Raw genomic sequence first — 25,131 nt, 5'->3', positions numbered from 1 at the left:
TACTCCAGCGTGCGGCCTTTAATTCTCATCTAAATGCAAGTCATGGTCTCAATTAATATCCAACCCAAGCGCCTATGAAACTCTAAATATGCAATTTGAACTATGGTGAAAAACTATCTTACCGACGAAATGAATTGATTATGACGATCTGCAACGCACAAGATATCTCTTATGCAGATCATCGGATGCGTTGGTATTTCATGTCGCTCTCTGTCACTTTATTGGCATGTTCCTCTCAATCAATTTCCCAGCTTTTCACCTCGAGCCCTCCCTGTCATTAATCACCAACTCTTTATCAGAGGAGTTGTAAAATATAATACACTTTTTAATATTTGATCAAATCCCCGAGATTAGACAAAAATATATTAATCTGAAATCATTTCAGTCGAGAGTTTTTCGATGTGAGTTGATTTCTGGTTGGAGGTAACTCTAAAGCGAAAGTCCATCGGCAGACGTAAAAAAAAATGGAACGTAAATGATATGAAAGATTTAGATCAAATCATTCTAGGGGCATTAGAATTCGAATTGAACATGATAACAAGTTTTAACATAAATGATGAAAGATTTAGTAAACTAAATCTTTAGTCAAATCATTCCATGATGATAGATTGTGGTAAAAAAAAAATATATACTTCTAATCATTCAACATAATTAAGATTGTATAGTCTGAAACCATTTACCGATAATGATTTTTCAGCATGAATCAAATTCTAGTTGCAAGCAACCTCATAGGAAAAGCCTATCAGCCAATAATACTATAAAATATTAATTTTTTGAATTTTAAAATATTTGTAAAGTGTATGTTGATGGATAAAAGTAGAAGAAAACAATACTTATATCAATTTATTAAATTTAATAAAATAAAAATATCTAAGTTATAAAGGGATTCATTTTTTTAATTGGTAAGTGGTTGAAGTTAAGATTAATTATCATTATGTATTGCGATTAATTGTTATTAATTATTAAGTTCATGTAGATTCAATTCCTTGACCTCCCTAATAAGAAGCTCACAATTTACCATTGTATTGTAGGTTCTTACCTAGTTATTAAGATATTATTTTAAACAAAACAAAACTAACAATCGCATGTTAGGGTGCAATGGATACGCTGAAGAGATATTTAAAGTCAAATAAAGATTTTTTTTTAGCATATATTTATGAAACTAATAAGATTAATAGAAAAAGAGACAAATGGAAAAAATAAGATGGACGAGATAAATATCCTAGCTAAAATATATTCACAACCGTAACCCCCAACCTAACTATAACTTTAACCATCATCTAGAACGTCATATTTGTCGCATTTGCAACGAATTTAATCCATAAAGGCTTTTGGCCGACATATAAAATGTTGACAGTTGTCCTGTAGGAATATTTTTACTCACGTACTTGGGTGCGTCATGTGCCGACCCAAAATGATTAATTGTATACCTTCAATGCCACAAAAAGTTCATCCTTGACGAAACGAGGACCACATTACCAGTGCCGTTTGATTCTGTGCCCGGAAAGGATTCGCAAAGCAGAGTAATCACCTTTCAGCCGCTCAGTGCAATCCAATCTACAATGGCCCCTCCATCTGCATCTGATTCCAGAATTCCATGGGGCGAGAACATCCAAAGGCGTCATGTGGTGATGTTTCCATTCATGGCGCAGGGCCACATCATTCCCTTCCTTCACCTCTCCAAACTCCTCGCCTCTCGAACCGGATTCACCATCACCATCGTCAACACCCACCATTCAACATTCACGCCTTAGCACCCACCATTCAATCTGACCCCTCTCTTGACATTCGCCTGGCGGAGCTCCCTTTCTCCAGTGCCGATCATGGCTTAACACCGCGTACTGAGAACTTAGATTCGCTGCCTTATTCGCAGTTCGTCACTTTCATGGAAGCCGCAGAGCATTTGCAGCCCCATTTCGAAGATCTGATCCGTAAGATCTCGGAAGAAGATGGCTGCGCCCCTCTCTGCATCATCAGCGACATGTTCCTCGGCTGGACCCAAGACGTCGCCGACACGTTTGGAATACCCAGAATCTTCTTCCTCACCTGCGGCGTCTATGGCACCTTGCTTTACTACTCTATGTGGAATCATCTACCCCACACAAAGACCCACTCGGAAGAGTTCGCCCTCCCAGATCTGCCTCACGTTTCGCTGCACCGATCTCAGCTTCCCACTAATATAAAAATGGCGACAGGAACGGATCCCTGGAGCTTGTTTCAGGCTCGCCAGTTACCCCGCAATATGCGCAGCTGGGGATTTATATGCAACTCCTTCCAACAGCTCGAGAACGGATATTTGGAACATCTCAGAATATCCACCGGCAGGCCTGTCTGGGGGGTTGGCCCTCTCCTTCCTCAAGAGTTTCTCTCTTCCACTCAATCCCATGTTATGTCTGATGAGTTATTGCAAGGTAAGGATGCAACCACCGATGCGGTTTCCTGCTTGCGGTGGCTCAATTCTCAGAAAGTTCGTAGTGTGATCTACGTTTCCTTCGGCTCGCAGAACACGATCTCTGCGTCGAATATGAAAGAGTTGGCACTTGGTTTGGAATCAAGCGGGCAGCCCTTCATCTGGGTAGTCCGGCCTGGTGCAGGGCACCCTGACAAAGTCATGGAAAAACATTAAGTCCTAAAGTCTAGAAAGTTATTTAAATAAGTTTTAAAATTTAAATATTTAAAAAGTAATGGTCAAATAAGGATTAGTTGTTTTGTTAGAGGATCCAACTACTTTGGATCGGTTAAGGGAGTTATTTTAAGTATATGTAAGTCTCAAAAGGCATGAGGGTACAGTGGTGAAGTTGGAATTTTAGATTGTACAAGCTGTGTCCATATTGGAATTAATAATAGTTGCTTTCTTACAAATTTGAAGTCTTTTGATGCTGTATTGACCTATTGATTTGGAGATAGATGTGTAATAATTTTTTTAAATTCCATTAGATCTAGCTCCAAGTGATTTTTAATACTAATTCAATCATTAAGATTGACTGTTCTGTAGAAATCTCTAATTTTTGTTTTAGTGCCAGTCATGGATTCATGAGATCCATCCCCTTTTGTACATATTGTTTCTTGGGGATGGATCCACACTTGTAATATAATTTCCTAACATTGATTATGAAGGAATGAACCCCATTTGCAGGAGAATAAGAGAGGTTGGTCATGTTGGAGGGTAGAGAAGTGACTGGACAGTCACAGGAGAAAGGAATACTTGTCTCAGTAAATTGCAGTTTAGTGCGAGGGTCATTTCTCCAAAGTTAACTGTTGGATCTTGCCAAATTTTGGATATGTTGGAGAGAGACAAATTGTACCAAATATCAACGGTTTGATTGAGCAAATAAAGTCTGGTTCAAAAGTTATGAATGACTATTGTCAGGTCTATCTAAGGGGCAGTGACATGGCGGTTTGTGATGAATTTTCTCATGAATGTGTTAAGGGAGTTTTGTGAAAGGATTAGATGTTGTACAGGGATTTTTAGAGAATCCTAATTTGTGATAAGGAATAGTGGGTCCATTGATATTGACCCTAGTGGATAGGTCTTTGGAAGAAGTTGAAGCAATAGTATTCCGAGGACAGTCACAATACATATGATCAAATATGCATTGTTGCATGAGAGGAAGATTTCCAACAGTATAGACATTAGTATGTGGAGTCTAGTGGAGTCTAAAGTGTTCGGAGTTGACCTTTGATAGGTCTATAGAGCGGAGTGGGTCCAAGAGTGATTAGTAATTGGAGAAGGGGAAAGTTTCTATCAAACAAAGAAGGAAAGAAGTTATTAAACTATGAAGGAATCATAACATTCCACTAGCCTCTGCATCAGATTGGTATCAGAGCACAGAAGATTCTTTGGGAGAAGAGCAGAACGAAAACTAAGGTTTTGAAGACTTAGAATCCCTTGTTGAACCTTGAAGTTGAATTATCCTTTAAGAGTATTCCAAGGTGGTGATTCAAAGTTGGATGGATCTTAGTTTGTAGAGGAAGTCGAATTGAAGGGTAAAATAAGTTGAAGCCATCATGACTACAGATTTTGAGACTCATCGATACTCACAATTTAGAACACAATGCAAATGTATGGGTAAGGTTTGCAAAATGGTCATTTCCAGTGGCTCATTTTTCAATTTTGTTTCAATTGAGATGGTTGAGAAGTTGAACCTACAACAACTAGTGCATAGAAGACCTTACATGGTACAAGGATTGCATGATAGACACCAAGTTAAGGTTAGAAGGCAAGTATATGTTCCTTTCAGCATTGGAACCTATGAGGATTCTATTTTATGTGATGTTATTCCATTGGTAGGATGCCATTTGATCCTTGGGAGGTCATGGCAAGCAGAGAAGCATACATTATATGATGGGGCATTGAATAGTTAAACCTTCAAGCATGGTGGAAGTCAAGTTATACTGAGATCTTTGGAAGAAGAAGCAGCATCATGGAGGATGCCAACAAATTTTTTGTTTGAAAGAGTGGGGTTCCTAGGACAAAGGGAACAAGAAGAAGACAAGGTGGACAACAAGATAGCAATTGATTTGGTACATCAGGCCTATGATAAGGCACAAGGAGTTGTAGATCCAATAAAGATCTTGGAGGAGAGAGTAGTGGATGAGCAAGGTTCATGTGAAGAGCCAAGAAAGCAAGCAGAGAAGCCTATGAAGGTGAACCAAGAGCAATCAGGGTATGAAGATGATAGGATAGTGAAAATGGTGGTAGGTGAGCCACAAACAGGAGAGGCTCAAAAAGATGAAAAGATCGGGATAGAGGTGAAGATTGTAGAATATGCCAGGGTAATGAGTGAATGTATGGCTGGAGATAACCAAGTTGGGATAGTCATGTGTCCCTTATATGCTGCTGTTAAAAATAGAGAAGATAGGGCTATTAAACAAGCCATAGATGACATGTTTGAGTACCAAGAAGGATGGCATAGGGAAGATGAATTGAAGAAGGTCTCAAGGATGACAGGGACCTTAAGGGATGAAGAGTTTAGACTCTTGGAAACAGAGATGGTGAAGAATGCCACAAGTTGGCACATGAAGATGACAAGAAAGATTGTTTGGCCCATTAAGAGGCTGACTGAGAAGAGGAAGTTGCTAAGGGAACCTACTGAGATAAAGGTTCTAGAGGATGATTGTGAGGTAAAACATTGTGTTGAAGATGGTGGAGTAGCAAGTCTACAAGGACTTGATAAAAAGACAGATTTTTGGGATGAGTTGGATGCCATAGTTGAAGAATGGAAAATGAAGGGTGGTGTAGTGGAAGAGTGCCTAGGACAGGGGCATGAGGATGGTCATGGAGAGACCTTGGAATCATATTTCTCTACAAGGAAAAAAATCTCACAAGGAGTGCTTGAGGAGGAGGATGAAGTAGTGAATCTAATGGAGGGAGCAATTTGCCAAACATATGTTTTGGTGCATAAGAAAACCTTGTTTATTTTTGTTTCTAACACTTTTGTGACAGGATTGTCGGAGTTTGATAGTGTTCACCATGCAAGTTCTGCTTTTGCACACATCTATGGGAATATAAACATGAAGACTAACATATTTAATGCTTGGCATGAGCACATAATGTTTGATTTCAGGGGCATGGAACACATGAACATGGGATACTCTTTTGTTGTAGGTCCTCAAAAAGAAGTGGACAGAGATTGGAGGAAATGGAAGAAACTCCCAATCCAAGGGACTTGGATTGATTTGATCCTTGGGAGTATGGTGCAGGGCACCCTGACAAAGTCATGGAAAAACTTTGAAGTCCTAAAGTCTAGAAAGTTATTTAAATAAGTTTTAAAATTTAAATATTTGAAAAGTAATGGTCAAATAAGGATTAGTTGCTTTGTTAGAGGATCCAACTACTTTGGATCGGTTAAGGGAGTTATTTTAAGTATATGTAAGCCTCAAAAGGCATGAGGGTACAGGGTGCCATTGACTGCAGAGTTTTCCTCAGAGTTTCTTTCGGATGGATTCGAAGAGCGAATGGGGGCCAAGAATTAGGGACTGGTTATTAAGAAATGGGTGCCCCAGCGTGTGATTTTGTCCCATCCTTCGACGAGAGGATTTTTGAGTCACTATGGGTGGAATTCGACATTGGAGAGTCTGAGCCAGGGAGTTCCCATGATTGGATGGCCCATCGCAGCCGAGCAATACTTCAATTCGAAGCTTCTAGAGGAGGTCAACGTGTGTGTGGAGATGTGCAGAGGAAGTGAGGGAGAATTGGGGAAGGAGAAGGTGGAGAGGACGGTGAAGATGTTGATGTCGAAAGAGAGAGGCGAGCGACTGAGAGAAAGAGCAGCGGCCATGAGAGATGCTGCCAGAAGAGCAATAATGGATCGTGGAGATGGAATCGACAAAGGCTCGTCCATGCGTGATGTTGACGACATGATACACAATATTCTGACCACTTATACTGGTTCTCAATCCTTGTGAAGGATGATAAGTATTGACACCGATTTTCATGTTTAATTGTCCCCGGGTTCTGTTGAGATCAGATGATGCCAATGTTGAATTTACTTATTGTGGAGGGAAAACAGTATCCCTTAAATCTGTATGTGTGATATTTCTTAGTGCTCCTTACTTTGAGTGCTCCTTTCTTTAAGGACAATTTCTAAAATGATCCCTACCTATATTTAGTCAACAAGTCATTATTTTGTATTTTTTAAATGCAATTTATCATCATTTTTCATATTAAAAGATCAATGAGAATTATTATTTTATATTTGTGATAATTTCTAAAAAATTGAAAGCGATGCTAAATTTTGTTAGATATTAGAATTGATATGTTATCTCTTATTTTATCATTGAATTATTGTTTTAATTATTATTTTATATTTGTGATATTTCTTAGTGCTCCTTACTTTGAGTGCTCCTATCTTTAAGGACAATTTCTAAAATGATCACTACCTATATTTAGTCAACAAGTCATTATTTTGTATTTTTTAAATGCAATTTATCATCATTTTTCAAATTAAAAGATCAATGAGAATTATTATTTTATATTTGTGATAATTTCTAAAAAATTGAAAGCTATGCTAAATTTTGTTAGATATTAGAATTGATATGTTATCTCTTATCTTATCATTGAATTATTGTTTTAATTATTATTTTATATTTGTGATATTTCTTAGTGCTCCTTACTTTGAGTGCTCCTATCTTTAAGGACAATTTCTAAAATGATTACTACCTATATTTAGTCAACAAGTCATTATTTTGTATTTTTTAAATGTCAATTTATCATCATTTTTCATATTAAAAGATCAATGAGAATTATTATTTTATATTTGTGATAATTTTCAAAAATTTGAAAGCGATGCTAAATTTTGTTAGATATTAGAATTGATATGTTATTTCTTATCTTATCATTGAATTATTGTTTTAATTATTATTTTATATTTGTAATAATTTCTAAAAATTTGAAAGTGATGCTAAATTTTGTTAGATATTAGAATTGATATGTTATCTCTTATCTTATCGTTGAATTATTGTTTTAATTATTATTTGTTTGTTCTTAAATTCACATACATCAAGTTTTTGTTTGAAAGTTAGATGTGAGATTTTGAATTTATAATTTTTGTTGATTGTTAGTCTTGAGGTTATCCAATATCAACATCAATCATTTTTAATTTCACCAATTGTCTATCCTTTAATTTTGTTTGAATAAGATAAATTTAGAATGATGTGTATAAATAGAAGTACAATAATTTTTCTATTTATAATAACTCACAATTATGATAATAATTATAGAAGTTTCTTACATGTTAATGTCAGCATCATTACTTTTCATTTTCAGTAGATCAAACTAATGAACTTGATTATAAAATTAAAATGATAAGGCTATTTCATAGGTTTGGTTATGATTAAATTTTTAGGATTATGGTTGATGTAAAAATATTACTTCAGCCTTATATTCTTGTATCAATCACAATTCAAAAAACTTAATCATACATATAAAACAATCTTGCCATTTTAATTTTCCATCACTAAATTTTTTACATTATGATTAAATTTAAATGAATTATTAGATAAACTTAAATGTACGATAAATAATTTTGTATAATTTATATTATTAATATATCTTTGATTAAGCAAGCCTGAATTTATACTAAGAGGGGGATGCTTACATCTAAAGCGAAATGCCCACGCAATAGCGGTTGCATGTATAAACGACGTCGACGTTATTAGCAGTTAAATGCATCACTTTAGCAAACTAGCTTTATTGTAGCAATTCACCTTTAACAAATTAGCAGAGCTAGTAAATATGAAACTAACTGGGCGATATGTATATGTCTTGAAAATGAAACACTACGTTATAGTGTAGCTTTCAACATGGTGAGTAGTATTTCATAATAATAATAATAACAACAACATCGATTACTAACACTGGTGGGAAATATTCTAGTTAAGTGCAAGGAGGTGAATAAGTTTTTTTGAGGGAATAGTTAATCTTTTTGCGGATGTGAAGACTCTTGATTAGTTTTAGTTTTATATGACGTTTGGCCTGCTTGTAAGGAAGCACATTGTGGCATACAAATCACCGTTGGCAGGACTTTCTTGTCTGTACTGAAATCATCCTAGAAATTGGCCCACTCAAATATATTTTGTTTCTGATGTAACCTTTAGCAGATCTAGACATCATAATCCGCATGCCGAGATAGCTATGTCATTATAAAAATATATATAGATTTAAATAAAATGGAGTGGAGAGTTTTGAAAAGTTGTGTGTTTAACTTCTATATTTAATAATAATAATAATTTGGACTATCTATCCAAAATAAGGGTTTCCAATGAGGTTTTTTTCATGATGATAAGGTTGGTATTTCTAATTTAGATAAATATTATTGTTATCACTATTCAAAAAGAGACACAATGCATCATAGTTCCTGCCTAACGCATAATGCTTGTAGAGGTGTAGATGAGTGAGAATAAGGTTAAATAGTTCTAAATTAACATTGTGAATGCATTAATTTTTTCCTTAAAATGCACCTGTGATCTGATAGGATGGCTCATATTTTGTTATTAAATTCTCATCCTAGAAATGCACTTGTGATCTAATAGGATGGCTCATATTTTGTTGTTAAGTTCTTGTGTTATATTATTATATCTTTGGACATTTAAGCCCAAGAATAAGAAGCCAAAGTCCCCAGCATGGCACTAAGTACTTAATATCATACTATGATCAATACATATGCTTTAGACAAATTTGCACCTTCTACATTGACAACTTAAAATATGTGCAATGAGGAAAGATATCCATACCAATATTTGAATTATAGAACTTGAGGAAGTGATGAAGCATTTGGAGTATCACATTATATGTTTAAGCATACCATGCATGCTACTAGAAAACCATTAGTAGTTGGAAAAACTTCCCCAACTATGTATTATTCTCATCTTGATTATCAAATGAAATGCACACTATTTTTAATCATTAGCACTAGACAAAAACTAGGATAGAGATAAATAGCAGTATAGAACAATAACAACATAAACCTATATGCAAAGGAAAAAAGGATAAATAATATAGAGGAGGAAGAGAAAGAGAGAGACAATAGTAAGATATAGTGATATCAACATAAGTTGTGTGTGTGTGTGAGAGAGAATTGAATATAATTATTTTTCTTAATAAAAAAAATAGTTAAAATAAAATCATGGTTATAATAAAAAATTAAAATATATTATATTTTAATTAATGAAACTAAGAATTTAATTTTTATATTAAAATTCACATTTCTATAAATGAGAACTAGAATATAACTATTTAATTTTAATACATAGTTTATAAAAACTTAATAAAAATTTATATAAATTTTAGAATTGAATTATTTTTTTAAAAGTTATTTCATTTAGTATTTTTTTAAATATAAAATATAATTATTAATTAAATATTAAAATATATTTTTAAGTTCTAAATATATTTAAACTAAATGATAAATTGTTTAAATAAAAAATATTAATAATAATAAATGATATAGTTTATAAATTGTAACACTTATCAATTATACATATTACAAACACTATTATAAAATATAATTAAAAAATAACATTGTTTAATTAATTTTTATAAAAGTAAAACAATAGTAATAATTTAACTACTTTTATTAAAAAAGAAAACTTTAAAAAAATTAGAAATTCAAATATAAAGATATAACATATTGAAATATATATATATATATATATATATATATATATATATAATCTAACTTATGCATTACATGAAGTTTTAGAAACAAGTCATATCAAATAGTCAAAAATAAACATCAATGTAAAACTAATAATAAATATATGTAAAATAAGAGATTAAAAATATTTAACTCTATATTTAAACTTGCTAAGAAAAATAGATTGTGATAATTAATATTGATTAGACATGTTGTGTGAGGTGGAAGATAAAATAATTGAAAAAAAAAATCTTATCAGCTTGTCACAAATGTGGAAAAGGTAAAGTTGTAATTAATGCATGATGAAGTTGTTAGAAAATATTTGTATTTTTGTTGAAGAAAATTAATTTTCTCCCCCACCAAAAATAGTATGGACCAATAGAATGAATGAAAAATGTGATTTATAAAATAATGAAAAATTAGCAAAAGATATAAACATTTGAAATTTCATATAATCTTTTAAATTTTTTGATTTGATTGGTCAGTGTTAATGTCAAATTAGCACTGGCATGAATGCATAACTATTGAACTAAAAAAGAGAGAGTTGTGTTTTGGTTTTTATATATGGGTGTGATGGAATGATGTGTCCTTGTATTACTATATAATATTTCATGGCACAATGATAGCACAAAGGAAAATAGCATTTAATTATAGTTATATTAAAATAATTGAATAAATCTATATATAAAAATTTAGACTAATTAGTTTCAATACTATGAATTATTTATGGAATGTTTAATTCAATTTTAATATTTCAAAATATTTTAAAAGACTATTTTAAAGTTGCAAATCTGATTGAATGAATAGTTTTGTAACAAGATTGAAATTTATTGCTTTACCACCCTCTCACTTAATTTCTAAACAATATTATGAGGATTTCTTATGCTAGTTTTATAGATCCAATTTTAGCAACTTTTATAACTTTGATCCTTAGTTCTCTTTGTCTACCTAATATTGAAGTCTTCGAAATATTAAAAAATATTCTTCTTTTTTCAAGGGGTCACAAGACTTTTGTTTGGATCACTAGGTTCATTTGTTATACATTAATCACTTATAATGATTATCTTTATGACTTTGATAAGGTTCAACAAATAATAAGAAGGAATACAACTAGGATGAATTATAAAAGAGTATAAGATCATATACTTCTATCTATTAATCTAAGAATTACTCTTTTTGTTAGTTTTGATAGCTTCCTTGTTTTCTCTATATTGGGCAATCATGAATTTAACCCACACGACCATAAAAATTGTTGATTATTTCAAACAAAATAAGGTGAAGATAATTATTAAATTACTATTATAGTTACATAAAAGAGCTTGAAATAAAGAAAAAACAATATTCAAGAAGTTATAAAAAACACTAAAAGCTTATTTTGAAGCCTAAAATGAAATAATTTGATCTTGAAAAAGAATTGAGACATGCTTTAATAGAGAATTTTGTAGCATTTGGCCCAACTCTTCAAAATGTTCTCAAGAATATTTTTTGGGACAATTGGATTGTAGTTACAAATTCACAACCTAAGGAAGTCTCTATATCATTTTTTAAATGGTGAAAATAAATATGAGTTTCATAAGCCATTATCTTCAAAGTTGTTCCCTTTTTCCCAATAAAGCTTCTAAAATTCATATGCTATAACCTACGAGTTACCTAAAAGTGTTTATTATTCCCATTATACCAAATAAAGATTTTATTTAACTCAATCATATTGTTTATAAGAAATTGAGCTAAATTTCCCTTTTTGTATTCTTTTTTTTTGTTGCATCTAATTCAATTCTCTTTCACTAGCTTTTTATGATACTCATACTCAGATCAATATAAAACAAAATATTAAATGCATTGATCCAATTTTTAAAAATGATAAGATAATATTCCCTTATTAACTATAAAATAAATCCCTAACTAGTGTTATTATAATAACATCTAGCAATGGAATCGACAAAGGCTTGTCCATGCGTGATGTTGACGACATGATACACAATATTCTGACCACTTATACTAGTTCTCAATCCTTGTGAAGGATGATAAGTATTGACACTGATTTTCATGTTTAATTGTCCCTGGGTTCTGTTGAGATCAGATGATGCCAATGTTGAATTTACTTATTGTGGAGGGAAAACAGTATCCCTTAAATCTGTATGTGTGATATTTCTTAGTGCTCCTTACTTTGAGTGCTCCTTTCTTTAAGGACAATTTCTAAAATGATCACTACCTATATTTAGTCAACAAGTCATTATTTTGTATTTTTTAAATGTCAAATTATCATCATTTTTCATATTAAAAGATCAATGAGAATTATTATTTTATATTTGTGATAATTTCTAAAAAATTGAAAGCGATGCTAAATTTTGTTAGATATTAGAATTGATATGTTATCTCTTATCTGATCATTGAATTATTGTTTTAATTATTATTTTATATTTGTGATAATTTTCAAAAATTTGAAAGCGATGCTAAATTTTGTTAGATATTAGAATTGATATGTTATCTCTTATCTTCTCATTGAATTATTGTTTTAATTATTATTTGTTTGTTCTTAAAATTGGCATACATCAAGTTTTTGTTTGAAAGTTAGATGTGAGATTTTGAATTTATAATTTTTGTTGATTGTTAGTCTAGAGGTTATCCAACATCAACATCAATCATTTTTAATTTCACCATTTGTCTATCCTTTAATTTTGTTTGAATAAGATAAATTTAGAATGATGTGTATAAATAGAAGTACAATAATTTTTCTATTTATAATAACTCACAATTATGATAATAATTATAGAAGTTTCTTACATGTTAAGGTTAGCATCATTACTTTTCATTTTCAATAGATCAAACTAATGAACTTGATTATAAAATTAAAATGATAAGGTTATTCCATAGGTTTGGTAATGATTAGATTTTTAGGATTATAGTTGATGTAAAAATATTACTTCAGTCTTATATTCTTGTATCAATCACAATTCAAAAAACTTAATCATACATATGAAACAATCTTGCCATTTTAATTTTCCATCATTAAATTTTTTACATTATGATTAAATTTAAATGAATTATTAGAATTTTTATTTATAATTTAAAATAGTAATATTCTTGATGATTATTTAAATATTTTAACTTTTTAAACATACGATAAATAATTTTGTATAATTTATATTATTAATATATCTTTGATTAAGCAAGCCTGAATTTATACTAAGAGAGGGATGCTTACGTCTAAAGCGAAATGCCCACGCAATAGCGGTTGCATGTATAAATGACGTCGACGTTATTAGCAGTTAAATGCATCACTTTAGCAAACTAGCTTTATTGTAGCAATTCACCTTTAACAAATTAGCATAGCTAGTAAATGTGAAACTAACTTGGCAATATATATATGTCTTGAAAATGAAACACTACATTATAGTGAGGCTTTCAACATGGTGAGTAGTATTTCATAATAATAATAATAACAACAACATCGATTACTTACACCGGTGGGAAATATTCTAGCTAAGTGCAAGGAGGTGAATAAGTTTTTTTGAGGGAATAGTTAATCTTTCTGTGGATGTGAAGACTCCTGATTAGTTTTAGTTTTATATGATGTTTGGCCTGCTTGTAAGGAAGCACATTGTGGCATACAAGTTGCCATTGGCAGGACTTTCTTATCTGTACTGAAATCATCCTAGAAATTGGCTTAATCAAATATATTATGTTTCTGATGTAACCTTTAGCAGATCTAGATATCATGATCCCCATGCCGAGATAGCTATGTCATTATAAAAAATATACAGATTTAAATAAAATGGAGTAGAGAGTTTTGAAAAGTTGTGTGTTTAACTTCTATATTTAATAATAATAATAATTTGGACTATCTGTCCAAAATAAGGGTTTCCAATGAGGTTTTTTTCATGATGATAAGGTCGGTATTTCTAATTTAGATAAATATTATTGTTATCACTATTCAAAAAGAGACACACTGCGTCATAGTTCCTGCCTAACACATAATGCTTGTAGAGGTGTAGATGAGTGAGAATAAGGTTAAATAGTTCTAAATTAACATTGTGAATGCATTAATTTTTTCCTAGAAATGCACCTGTGATCTGATAGGATGGCTCATATTTTGTTATTAAATTCTCATCCTAGAAATGCACTTGTGATATGATAGGATGGCTCATATTTTGTTGTTAAGTTCTTGTGTTATATTATTATATCTTTGGGCATTTAAGCCCAAGAATAAGAAGCCAAAGTCCCCAGCATGGCACTAAGTACTTAATATCATACTATGATCAATACATATGCTTTAGACAAATTTGTACCTTCTACGTTGACAACTTAAAATATGTGCAATGAGGAAATATATCCATACCAATATTTGAATTATAGAACTTGAGGAAGTGATGAAGCATTTGGAGTATCAAATTATATGTTTAAGCATACCATGCATGCTACTAGAAAACCATTAGTAGTTGGAAAAACTCCCCCAACTATGTATTATTCTCATCTTGATTATCAAATGGAACACACACTATTTTTAATCATTAGCACTGGACAAAAACTAGGATAGAGATATAGATAGAGATAAATAGCAGTATAGAACAATAACAACATAAACATATATGCAAAGGAAAAAAAGGATAAATAATATAGAGGAAGAGAAAGAGAGAGAAAATAGTAAGATATAGTGATACCAACATAAGTTGTGTGTGTGTGTGAGAGAGAGAATTGAATATAATTATTTTTCTTAATAAAACAAATAGTTAAAATAAAATCATGGTTATAATAAAAAATTAGAATATATTATATTTTAATTAATGAAACTAAGAATTTAATTTTTGTATTAAAATTCATATTTCTATAAATAAGAACTAGAATATAACTATTTAATTTTAATACATAGTTTATAACAACTTAATAAAAATTTATATAACTTTTAGAATTGAATTATTTCTTTTTTGTGGTTATTTCCTTTAGTGTGTTTTTTTAATATAAAATATAATTATTAATTAAATATTAAAATATATATTTAAGTTTTAAATATATTTAAACTAAATGATAAATTGTTTAAATAAATAATAATAATAAATGATATAGTTTATAAATTGTAACACTTATCAATTATACATATTACAAACACTATTATAAAATATAATTAAAAAATAATATTGTTTAATTAATTTTTATAAAAGTAAAGCAATAGTAATAATTTAACTACTTTTATTAAAAAAGAAAACTTAAAAAAAAAATAGAAATTCAAATATAAAGATATAACATATTGAAATTATATATATATATATACTTATGCATTACATGAAGTTTTAGAAACAAGTCATATCAAATAGTCAAAAATAAACATCAATGTAAAACTAATAATAAATATATGTAAAATAAGAGATTAAAAATATTTAACTTTATATTTAAACTTGCTAAGAAAAATAGATTGTGATAATTAATACTGATTAGACATGTTGTGTGAGGTGGAAGATAAAATAATTGAAAAAAAAAATCTTATCAACTTGTCACAAATGTGGAAAAGATAAAGTTGTAAATAATGCATGATGAAGTTGTTAAAAAATATTTGTATTTTTGTTGAAGAAAATTAATTTTCTCCCCCACCAAAAATAGTATGGACCAATAGAATGAATGAAAAATGTGATTTATAAAATAATTAAAAATTAAAAAAAGATATAAACATTTGAAATTTCATATAATCTTTTAAATTTTTTGATTTGATTGGTCAGTGTTAATGTCAAATTAGCACTGGCATGATACGTAACTATTGAACTAAAAAAGAGAGAGTTGTGTTTTGGTTTTTATATATGGGTGTGATGGAATGATGTGTCCTTGTATTACTATATAATGTTTCATGGCAAAATGATAGCACAAAAAAAAATAGCATTTAATTATAGTTATATTAAAATAATTGAATAAAACTATATATAAAAATTTAGACTAAATAGTTTCAATACTATGAATTATTTATGGAATGTTTAATTCAATTTTAATATTTCAAAATATTTTAAAAGACTATTTTAAAGTTGCAAATCTGTTTGAATGAATAGTTTTGTAACAAGATTGAAATTTATTGCTTTACCACCCTCTCACTTAATTTCTAAACAATATTATGAGGATTTCTTGTGCTAGTTTTGTAGATCCAATTGTAGCATCTTTTATAACTTTGATCCTTAGTTCTCTTTGTCCACCTAATATTGAAGTTTTGGAAATATTAAAAAATATTCTTCTTTTTTCAAGAGGTCACAAGACTTTTGTTTGGATCACTAGGTTCATTTGTTATACATTAATCACTTATAATGATTATCTTTATGACCCTGATAAGGTTCAACAAATAATAAGAAGGAATACAACTAGGATGAATTATAAAAGAGTATAAGATCATATACTTCTATCTATTAATCTAAGAATTACTCTTTTTGTTAGTTTTGATAGCTTCCTTGTTTTCTCTATATTGGGCAATCATGCATTTAACCCACACGACCATAAAAATTGTTGATTATTTCAAACAAAATAAGTTGAAGATAATTATTAAATTACTATTATAGTTACATAAAAGAAATTGAAATAAAGCAAAAACAATATTCAAGAAGTTTATAAAAAACACTAAAAACTTATTTTGAAGCCTAAAATGAAATAATTTGATCTTGAAAAAGAATTGAGACATGCTTTAATAGAGAATTTTGTAGCATTTGGCCCAACTCTTCAAAATGTTCTCAAGAATATTTTTTGGGACAATTGGATTGTAGTTACAAATTCACAACCTAAGGAAGTCTCTATATCATTTTTTAAATGGTGAAAATAAATATGAGTTTCATAAGCCATTATCTTCAAAGTTGTTCCCTTTTTCCCAATAAAGCTTCTAAAATTCATATGCTATAACCTACGAGTTACCTAAAAGTGCTTATTATTCCCATTATACCAAATACAAATTTTATTTAACTCAATCATATTGTTTATAAGAAATTGAGCCAAATTTCCCTTCTTGTATTCATTTTTTTTGTTGCATCTAATTCAATTCTCTTTCACTACCTTATTATGATACTCATACTCAGATTAAGATAAATAAAAATATTAAATGCATTAAGCCAATTTTAAAAAATGATAAGATAATATTCCCTTATTAACTATAAAATAAATCCCTAACTAGTGTTATTATAATAACATCTAGCCCATAGGAAAGAGCCTACAACACATGGGTAAATTGTGAGTCTCTCATTAGGGAGGTCTTGGGTTTGAATCTACTTGAAATTAACACAATGATAATTACTCTTAACAATAATAATCTAGGCTTCAACCAATTACCTATACAAAAAAATAGCATCTAGTCCATGTCTTAATTTTGTTGTAACTAACATCAACGATGGAAGAAAATATAAACATTCATTATTGGGACCTAGGTGAACTCGATTACAGTAAGTGTGGCTAGGTGGAAGAAAATATACCATTGATATATATCAAATTATGATAAAATGTATTCTTAAAATATGTAGTTTAATACTAGTTTTTTTGCAATGGTCACATTTCAAAAGGAACCCAAAAATTGTGATGTTGGGTGTGTCTTGAGGATTTTGTCTTTAAATAGGTAAAATGTATTTGATATTTTAAAATATTTAATTTTTCAATAACGTGGGTTTAAAATATTTAATATTTGATTAAAATTGATAGTTTAATTTTTTCATAGTTGAACAAGGAACTTTGAAATACATAGGCTAAGCTTAGGACTATATTTGAAATATTCAATAATTGAAAATCATAATAGTGGATTCTAAGCCATAAGAGAGAATGTGCACTTGGAAATCTAAGATCAAATTTAAGTTATAATGTTGTGGGGCAGATCAAAAATTTGAACTAAAACCTCAAGTTTTATGTGCCATGTCCCTCTTGGAACAAACTTTATCAAAAATGATGAGAATTAGATAATTGCTAGGGGTAAAACTCTAAAAGGGAATAGGATATTATTGTCTAAGGTATTTAATTCCAAGCATGTTATAGGATTTATGATCAAATATGTAGAAAGAAAAAAAATCTCATTGGGTAATTGAATAGATGATGAGATTGGGATCAAGGAACTAAAACATAAGGTTCAAAGTTCATGTTGGAATGTAGGGCCCACTAAGAAAGAGTGTTGAATGTTCAAGTGTTTGTTTGTAAAAGGGAAAGTAAAAATAAAAAAATGATATTTGTAAAATAATACTCTAGGCTATGTTTGGAGCCTAGGATCTAAATGGGATGTGAGAAAAATACCTCAAGAAAGGGGAAGTTAGAGTATGGATGGAAAAATAGACTTTAGGCCTTACATTCCATGAGTAAACTAAAGACATATTTTAATCTTGTCATTCATGTTGAGTTTTGTTTGTAAAATCCTTTTATAGTTTGTAGAATCAAAGAAAATTTGGGTATTTCAAATAGAGCCCAAGGTTCACACATAGAGAACCAACATCCCTTCTTGCATTCCTCCTTCCAAGACTTCTTGTCATTTGAAATGAGATAGTTTAATATAAACATAGTGGATGAAACCTCTCAATTGGAGTTTCTTTTCTTGTTAAATTTCTCAATGGCAAAGTAAGAAAATACTCCTCTCTTGTTGATCCTCTATCCTTCTTGAAAATGCAGATTAATTTCTCTAGGTTAATGATTCAAATTTTAAATCAAGTCTCTTCTTCTTTTCCCACCCCCCAAAACTATAATTCTTTACTTGAAGACTACCATAGATTTTTAAGGGACAAATACAGAATAATGTGTAACATAACTCTTTCTTATTTAATTACATATGAATTAAATCCTTGCACTAAAATAATCCAAGGTATAAAAAGATGAAATACTAAATTTTGACAATTTATATGAATTCTATTCAAATTTATTAAAAGTATAATATGTATTTATTAAATAATAAACACTACTAGTAGCTCAAGCCTGTATTATTTATGTAGTCTTTGTACTAAATTAATGTACTTCTAGTTAGATATCTAGATTATTTTTTCAATTATCTTTACTACCTCCTTTATTGTGATACATATGAAATAGTTTTGTATTGTATTATACTATCATGTTCTAAAATAATATATTTATTAGCTCAAAATTTCTACACTTATTTGAACATTTTTTTTTTTCCTATCTAACCAATTTGTAGAAGAACCTCAAATTATTTTAACCTCTAATAGCTTATTAGGAGAAAGGTAGGTGTAGTACTAGTTCTTTTGTAGAGGGTTATTGATAGATATTAGATGTATATATCAATTCTTAATAATAAACAATCACAAATTATAAGGAAAGAAGACTGTAGATAGAAGAATTGTGTTAGATGGATGTTCTTTGTATGATATGATATGGGTAAGAAAGTATGATCTTAAATGTTGATTTATTTAAAGTCTCATAATAATTAAGCATTATTCTTAATTTGAATGTTTATCATTTTTTATTTCAAATTAGTGATAAGTGGTAAATATTTTATATCGTATTGTCAATAATATAATATAAATTTTTCTTGTAACTCCTTGTGATCTAAGAAATGTACCCTATAAATGAACCTTAAAACATTACTTCAAATATACAATTTTATTTAAACTTTGGTTAAAGTCAATGGAATTGAGATGTCGTAGAAGAGCTCCCCTACAACAAATAAATCCTCCAAATCAATAGCACACATCTTTTTCCACTTAGGACCTTTGATTCCCATCTTAAGAAAATGCATACAAATACCAAAGGATTTTCACCTCAATTTCTTTCTTTGCACTAGTAGGCATGGGAAACGCTTTGGTTGACACTAGAAATACATTTTTTTAAAGAAATTTTAAAAAAAAATTATTGTTAAAATGAGGCCTTCCATGACTTATCATGCTTATAGTAAAAACTAAAGAAAAATAAAAATACTAGGGATTCCAATTTATAATGCAATGCCACTTCCACAAATTAATTTAATCCAATGATCTTTCAATTATTAGAGGACTTGTGTAAAATATCAATTTTTGTGAATCTTTGGATGCATTTTCCAATGCAGACATTTCAGTTATGGGTACACATATATTTGGACCATTCCAAAATTTTCATTAAAAAAATACATAAAAATCTATAAGAATATAAACAAAATGATTGAAAATTAAATTAAATTTGTGAACAATTATAGATGCCTAACTAAAAAACTTAATAGCATATAATATATATATATATATATATATATATATATATATATATATATATATATATATATATATAAAACAAAGAAAAATCAAATATAGATATTCTATTTTAGTTGGTCTAATTGAAAGCATATTCACAATGAATCAACCAATCTAGATTTCAAACAACTTTCTGCATAAATTTCTCAATCTCTTTCTAACTCATACTAATTTTCAATAGTTTTTATGATTTCACCAAAATTATTGGTGTGATTATTTTCTAGGTTTACAAAACAAGACATGACTATAATTTGTGAGGCAAGGTTGTCTCAAAGGAACTCTAATTTAGATGAAAAAGAATCTTGACCAAATATCTTGAAAAAGAGTATGGAAGAAAAATTATAACCCTGAAGTTGGGTAAGTGCAAGAAGTTGGGTCTCACTTTTGGATTGTAAAAGTAGAAGTGTTTTTCCTATTTTTAAAATTTCTCGTGAATTGATGTCAAAACTTGAGACATTTAGACATTGAATATAAAAAAAAATTTAAAAATAAAAATTATAGTGCTTGGAATCTACTTTTTGAATATGTAGCCTATTTGTGTACCCATATGGTAGTTTTTTTTGATATGGATCTTTAAAATCCACTTTTTCAAAATGCCTATTTCAGGACCATACCACACTTGTGTATGTACACCATAATTTGACACAAATAAATATTTTTTTGTAAATCCTTTCAATGGAAGTTACCTAACACACCAAAGATTGATGATAATAATTTTCCTTAGTTTTTAATTGAATAATTTTATTATTATTAATTTTTAATTTTCTATAAAGGTAAATTTTAAAACCTTTTATGTACGGACACCATAATCTGATCAAAATTCCACTTCTTTCAAAAATTCTTTTTTGCATGTAGGTTGATGACATAGATTAATCTAAAAAATAACATAAAATAAAAAAGTTATTGAAGTTTTAGTGAACCTCGCTAGTTTACATTTAGGTATAACCTTTGATTAAAAAATAATGCAAAAATAGTAAATAAAATCATAACACTATAAAATTTATATTTATGAAATCAAAAAAGTGAGAACTCTAATGAGTTTTTGTTTTGTAAAAAAAAATTGATCGGGAAGACCCTCTAAAAGTTATGGCAAGGTGTGAACTTGTCAGTTCAATGCCTTAGCCAACTTGAGAGGTCAAGTCATAGGCTTGGTCTCACCAAGCCTATACCGAACCAAAATCTGAGGCATGAGAAAAAAAATCCCGTCCCATGTTGTAAGAAACAGGCACCCATTATTTGAAATTCAAAAACTAGGTGTCCGTTTTGAAAAAAGTTAAATTGGTAAAAAAAAAAGAATATTTAAAAAACTGGCGCCTAATTTTTGAAAAACATGTACCCATTTTTTATTTTTTTTAAACGGGTGCCCATTTTTAAAAAATTTATTTTATTTTATTTTTTTTAAAATGTACCTGCTTTTTGAAAATTAAAAATGGGAACCAAATTTTTAAAAATACGGGTGCCCATTTTTTGAATTTTAGATTGGGCACCCAAGCCTAATACGAGTGCCTATTCTTTAAAAAATGGGTGCCCATTTTTTAAAGATCATGATCTCAATCTGTGGACTTTCGTAGAATTGAGACCCAACTTCTTGCTTCTACCTACTTATACAATTGCAAAAATATAATGAATAATAATAAAATGGTCAGGTTTCTAATGGATGATAATTAGAAATCACTCATTAATAAAAAATGGGGGACCTGATAATGGAGAAAACCATAACACAGGTAGTGAAAAAATAATTGTACCATTAGTGGATGTGCATAAGGGTTTTCTCTATCGAGTACAAGCAAATCTATATCCACATCAAGAGGAATATACATCTTAGGGGATTTAGTTATGTGTAACTCTAAGGGTAGTTACAAGACTTGCATTTGGATAAGGACTTTGAAGTTTGTACCTAATCTACTATTCGAGTCCTTAGAAATTTGATATTATTCTATATTTTATGAGTTAGATTACTCGGCATAGAGTGAGAGTTTCATTGGGAAAACTCAAGTTCCTTGCAAGAATTTTCTAGTACCGAATCTAAAAATATTTCTCCTCTTTGACATTTATATGCTACTCTTAAATTTCTAATGATTCTACTTGTGTTGACAAGATCTCAGATCCAAGGAATAATAAAAAGGGTTATAGCCCACAAAACTTCCCATTGAACGTCGTATTGTGGAAACCCTTGTAGTTATCAGTGACATTATGGATTGAGATCATATGATTAAGGAGTGTGTTAAATTAAAAAAAAAGATTGAGTAGCATTGAAGAGAGCATCAAATTTCCACTAGGCACATGAGCATATTGAATCCAACCTGCCACTTGGGCCTACATATTTTGCTTGACACATAAAGGGCCTGAATTTTTTGTTCTACATTACCACATACAAACCTGATTTTGAAATTGTATTCAACTCATGAAGACTTCCATTCAAGTGCTTGCCACATAACCTTTGACAAATTCAAGTACCTTCAAACATAAGCATGTGAAATATGCACATGCTAAATGGGACTTACCATGAGGCCTTCATTTCTGAGTTTGTCCTACCACATGAGACCTACAAATCTGAATTGGCAAATGACCTTCCAATTTTTGTGATGCCACATGACCATGTAATTTCCAAGTTTCTCAATATAAAATTGTTATGGACATCAATTTTTTTAAGTCATTATTTGGTACACATCCGACCTTAGATACTAATCTACAAAAGAAAGCAGAGAATTTAGTGAAAATGGTGAAAGATGGATCAGCCTTGACAGGCAAACAAGCAATTAATGCCAATAAATGATCATTTAATTAATTTTGACCATTTGGGAGGTAGAATCTTTAAATGTTGAAACATGAATATTTATTAATGGCAATCAATTTGTAATGAGGATTGGCAACATTAATTGCCAATGAATTAAATGTCAAAGTCCACAATTTGAATGGGAGGATAAACATTGGTTTAACTTTATTTCTATAATGCCAAGTTGGCCTACATTGAGAAGATGTGCCTTTTGGCATAATGACACATATATAATTGGTTGTTGAATCCACTTTAGCACCAAATTCAAATCAAGTATCCATTGCAAATCAGACATTAAAGGAAGATTGAAATTAAGGAAATGTAGATTTAATTGTCTAGATTGGAGGACTGAATGAAAACAATGATGACTTGAAGGACATTGCACAATAAACCAAATCAAATTGAACTTTCATCAAGCCATTTTGGGAAAATTGAGGTTATTAAGGAGGCATCAAGTTCTAATTGCATATCTATTCAATATAAAAAGGTCGGAAAATACTTCACAAACAAGTGCAAATCCCATCATTAAAAACCAAATTTTTAGAATAAATAAATTAGGAAATAAAAATTAGGCCTTTCTAAGGGAAAATATCTCCATATTTAGGTATCGAGACTTGGTATTTATTTAGTAGCTTAATCAAAGGTTTGATTCCTAAAGCACTAATCCTTGTAACATTGAGATTAAAATGTAAATGTCTAAAAGAAGGTTTTATATGGTAGGTTAGATATAATAGGAACTAAGAATGGATAAAATTTAAAGCTAAAGGATAAAGGAGCTGAGGATGGAGAACGAAGAATTGACAAGTCTACAAATAAGGAGGAATTGTCATCTCGAACTCCCTTTGGGAATTTAAGGTTCAATTGAATTAAGAATGATAAAATTTATAAAAATTCAAGTAATTTTAGTGAATAGCTTTCAAGGTGATGGACTTCAAAGAATAGGAAAGAATGCACGAAGATGAAATAATTTGAAAATATGAATCATCATAATTGAAGGTTTGATAATGTTGAGTATCAAGAGATATGTTTTCTTTATCAAGAGATATTTATCAAGTCAATAAGATAAGCATGTTGAGTGGTCTCCACTCATCTTCAACCAATTAGATAGCTCTAGTTGCACATGCTCAAGAAAATTCAATCAGATCATGCCAAGTGTACATGTGAAGTTCACATAAACTTCTACCTAACCAATTTTCTATACAAGGCCAAATCAAATCATTTGTAAGAGGGGGGAGACTTGTTAGAAGTCCAACAATGGTACCGCCAATATTGTTCACAATTCATTGTTGGTCTTCATGGTGGATTACTTATATCATTTTGAAGTATTTCATGGTTTAAACATGTTCTCACTTATTTTATTTCATAATTGATTAGAGGTAGTGTTTAATCGAATGGAAGATGTTTTAGATGCACCTTTGTTGAACTCATATAGACCATGCGACTAGCAATTCCTTGATTCTAAGTTTGTGTTACATGGTCAACTAACATATTGATGAGCTTTACTTTGATTATTGCTTGCACAATGATATGCATCGATGGAAGGTGTTAATGAAATGGCTATAGTTTGAACATCCTATATTTACCTTCAGAAATCACACTAGTTTGGTTAATGTCGACATCTGGTTAAAATAAATATAGTATTCACAAAAGCATCACAATTTCTTTCCTTCGAGGAGAAGAATAGCTTTATAAACCCTTTTCTTTGGAGTATATTTGGTTGGATGTATTTGAAATAGTTGATGTCCATTGAATGAATGGCATAAGTCCATTTGTGATATTTAACTTAGCACATCATTATAACAAAGCAAAGGTCCACAATAAAGAAATAACCTTGGGGTTGCTTCATTTGATCACACAATCTATATAAACTGTTTAGCATATGAGAATCCCTATTCAAGAGAGTTAGATTTGGCATTTTATTTGGAATACTAAATATTCAATTTTGCATGTTGCAGTGGCATAGAACTCACATCAATGAATCCTAAGAGGACCATTGTGGAACTAACTTTCTATAAAAAGTTTAAAAATGAAGTACCCTATCAATTATTTATTATTTGAG

General features: G+C 29.9%; 1 pseudogene; it reads left to right on the top strand.

Moving 5' to 3' along the window:
* The first annotated feature begins 1,142 nt into the window (after positions 1-1,142).
* On the top strand, positions 1,143-6,408 carry LOC149577887 (UDP-glycosyltransferase 92A1-like; annotated as a pseudogene).
* The last annotated feature ends 18,723 nt before the right edge of the window (positions 6,409-25,131 follow it).

This window comes from Cupressus sempervirens, chromosome 1 (genome assembly GCF_028749045.1).
Source record: "Cupressus sempervirens isolate cs-2001-9-10 chromosome 1, ASM2874904v1, whole genome shotgun sequence".
In the NCBI taxonomy this organism is placed as follows: Eukaryota; Viridiplantae; Streptophyta; class Pinopsida; order Cupressales; family Cupressaceae; genus Cupressus; species Cupressus sempervirens.
The sequence above is the reverse complement of the archived record's forward strand: the minus strand, read 5'-3'. Positions and strand labels throughout refer to the sequence as shown.